The sequence below is a fragment of the Mustela nivalis genome (assembly GCF_964662115.1).
Source record: "Mustela nivalis genome assembly, chromosome: 12".
Taxonomy (NCBI): Eukaryota; Metazoa; Chordata; class Mammalia; order Carnivora; family Mustelidae; genus Mustela; species Mustela nivalis.
In genome coordinates this window covers 104,479,997-104,483,964 of record NC_139031.1, presented here as the reverse complement: position 1 = coordinate 104,483,964, position 3,968 = coordinate 104,479,997, and positions in this window count along the sequence as shown.

Here is a 3,968-nt window from a genome sequence, read left to right as displayed (position 1 = left end):
AAGCAGGTAAGTATTTTTTTTTAACGAAGTAGCACATAAATTAATACTTCACATCCAATCTAATTAGGCGGGGACGGCTTAGTTAGAATTCATTTCTGAACAAGAAGAAAATCCAGGTTTGTGGCTAGAATGTAGCTCCAGGAGAGTGGAGAGCATGAAATGGTGAAATCTATAACACGTTCCTATAAACGCTTTGGTTATAGACCACAGTTCCAACACGTCATTATGCTTGCAGTGTAAAAGTATATTTGGAATCACCTTCCCTGAGGACTAGCAAAATCCTGTTGATCTTTAAGGCATACCTACCATTCATCTTGGTTTTTCTCCATCTCATTTTTTTCCCTAGACATGCCCAGAGTATTACCATTGATGTATTTTGCACCAGCATTATATTATTATGAAACAGTATAGGACATATCCAGTTGAAATTTACAAACAGGAAAGAAAAAACTTATGAAATAGGAAAAAGATGATGGCTCTCTTTGTTATACTATGATTGTCTTGTTCTCTTCCTGGTGTGAATTTTCAATCAGCCAGGCTAGATGAGTGACTCAGAAAATGAGTAGTTAGGTCCTGTCAGCACTGTGAGACGCACAGTGGTGCAGTGGGAGTAGCCGGGGCTGGTCCTACACATACCAGCTGGGCTGCCTGCGTCAAGGTCGCCTGGTGCCCTGAGTGCTCTGTTGTGTGACGCTAACAGTCCCTCCCCTTGCAGGTGGAGTTAGGTTTCTAAATTTTAGGAATTAAGGTTTTAGATTTGGAAGGAACTTGAGAGACCATATGCTCCACATGTCTCATGATGGAGATTAAGAACGGACACATCCCAAAGGAAGCGATTCTCTGGTCCTAGGTCTCTGTCCCCTTTCACATCAAGGCATTCAACTAAGTGGTCAGCCTCCACTGTGCTTGTGTCTCTAACCCATTGCAATCGTGCTTCTGCCCCGTTCGTCCACACTTAGCAGACAGTCTGCATGCGGCCCTTCTGCAGCCCGTGTGTCTCCAGCGGCTCTGCTTCACTGCGGCCCTTGGCAGCGCCTGCAGCCCCTCCAGCCATGTCCACCTTCGGCCCCTGGGGAGCTGGCCCGCCAGTGTTCTTCCCGTCTTTGCTGTTGCTGCTGTGCTCCTCGGATAGAAACACTTCAGTGAGCTCTGTGTCTACAATCCTGTCCCTTTGCAACACTGTCCTTGATAAACAGACATTGTGCACTTTCTTGCTCAGAATTAATTACCTTGGAGGACTTTTTTCTCCAGAAGAGCAGCTCTGAGCTCTAGAGTCAGGAAAGCCAGAGCAGCGTCAGCGCACAGTAAATCCATCATGCTCTGCCAGGCCCAGAAATGCCGAGAAAAGGATAAATAGGAAATGCGCATGGGATCAGTCAGTAGAGGTTGGGATTAGGCTTCTGCATTGGTCGTGCCAAGCGCTTGCCTTTCCTCCACACCAGTTCTGATGCTCTGGGACGGGGCACACCATGGCAGGTCTCCAGAGATTTTGGGATTTCTTACAGTGTGTTTCCTCACTACCTGACTGCCCATCCTCAGATGTGGGATGCCTCATAGAGCCCAGCAGGGGCTTTGGGGCCTTTGTTGTGTTTTTTTTTTTTTCTTTCACTGTTCAACTTCCTTTTGAATGGGGTTGATGCTTTCTAATGTGGGCGGCAAGAGGGAAGTGTATCCAGTCCACTTGATGGCAGATGCACTGTGAGTGATTTCTCACCAGCTCCCGGAGCACCGAGCTTCCTCTTTCTGCCGTTGGGTAAATTTAAACTTGGAGTCCGCTGCTCTGAGCGATTTCCCAGGTTGCTGCTAGGCGGTCAGTTTTAGCTGATTGAGGAGACAGCAGTAGTTGGTACAGGGGAGGTACTTGGGAGGGAGAATGAGGCAGGCAGAGAAGAAGAGGGGGCTTCGGGTATGAACGGTAGGACAGGGCAAGAAAGAGGAGGGTGTTAGAGAATGGGAGAAGAAGGGAGAAGAAGGGCACGAATGGGAGAGCCCGAGGAACGTGGAGGAATCATGCAGTTGTACCCACACTGACCTAAAATAGCTCCATCCCCTTGCCTGGGCCCTGTGGCCCAGGCCAGGCTGCGTCGGTGGCTTCTAGGACCTCCCCGCTCCTCACCCCTTGCACTGGGGCCTGCTGCACAGACAGTTTGTCATGAAAATTGATGGCGTTCAGGTGCAGGTGCCTGAGCGCTGTAAGGCATGGGGGGCGGTGGGGGTGGCAGGTTTTTAACTTTGGGAATTACATTTCTCTAATTGTCTCTACTAGCCCTCTCTGGACTAGACAGATTTTGGAGAGAATTGCCACAGAATTTAACCAGTTACACTTTCATGCTGTTCAGAGCAAAAGCATGCCTCTTCTGGACAAAGTAAGACCAGCAAGTGTTGGTTTCGACTTTCAATTTGCTGTTTGCGAATTTCCTGGATGATTTTGGTTTGACCTAGCATTGCCCCTGATAATTGCTACTCTACAGGATTTTGAAGCTAGCTTTGAATTTTTTTTTTTCAGTGTCTCCTGCTTGGGAACCTGCTTCCATTATGTCACACTAGATAGATTTTGTGTAAAGACACAAGCGTAGTCTCCAAACTATGCAAGTAAAATTAATTCTGAATTTCATGTAACTTGACACATCATATGATGTAGTCAGAGTTCATTTATCCAAAGCCCTTGACTGGGTTTAAATGCACGTTTGTCAGATTTACTCCGTAGCTTAAGAGGCAAATAAATTTTTGTCATTCCGTAATTGTCTAAACTTCACTTTGATGAAGCCGACTTACTTTCAAAGAAATCATAGGGAGGGGACGCCTCAGTGGCTCAGTCAGTTAAGCCACTGCCTCTGGCTTAGGTCATGATCCCAGGGTCCTGGGATCGAGTCCCACCTTGGGCTCCTTGCTTGGCAGGAAGCCTGCTTCTCTTTCTGCCTGTGTCTCCTTGTGTGCTTGTGCTCTCTCTTGACAAATAAATAAATAAAAACCTTTAAAAAAAAAAAAAAGAAAGCAATCATGGGGAGAAGAGATTCATTGTTATTCTCTAGGAAATGTTGGGATTTTAATCTTACATATATTCTGGTAGAATTAGAGGCTCGCTTTATATATATAACACATATGTATATAAATTATACACATATATTTGAGCTTTTAGAAACTGTGGTGCCTGGACATTCTTTCCTGGTCTCTCTGTTCTTGCAGCGTATAGCCCACATTACGGCCATGCTGCAGCAGTCCCTGGGAGGCCTGCTGCTAGAAGGGCTTCAGACTTCCAATGTGGACATCATACGGCACTGCCTCCAGACTTACGCTACAATTGACAAGACACGGGATGCAGAGGCGTTAGTCGGTCAAGTACTGGTGAAACCGTACATGGATGAGGTTTGTGCCCCCATGCACCTCATTCCACAAACACAGAGCATCTAATCTGGCTTTGTTTCTTGACTGGGTGCGAGAGAGCTCAGGGCTCTTCCTTGAAGATGCTCTTAGTTCCTGCTCTTCTGGTTGTAAGAAAAGGTTGGTCGCGCTTGGTGCCCATCAGCATGGCAGGAATCAGGCATGCGCTCTGGTCTCTTACAGTGATGCCATAACTCAGGGATCATCTTAATTTAGTAGGGGTGAGGGACTTGCCTAGGAAGAAGGTACGGATCAGAACATTTTTAGGTCAATTTCCATTTCCATCAGTTATACGTTAATGAAGTTGCCGAAAAGCGTGACCCCACCAAGGCGCCCATGCCCTCTGGAGGAGCTGGAAGACAGCTCTGTGTGCAGGGAAAGTTTATGAGGGTAAGCGTCTTCTCAGAATTGATGTGGCCTAAGTCTTGAAGACCATGGGGGAGTTTGCCAGGCTAGGAAGGTGGGAGGGAGGGAATATTCAAAGATAAAGGGCTTTGAAGGGCGAGTTGGCGGGGTAGTACCTTAAGTCCAGAACTTGGTTACCCAGTGTTCTTGACCTATAAGGATACAGTAAAATACAGGGAGTC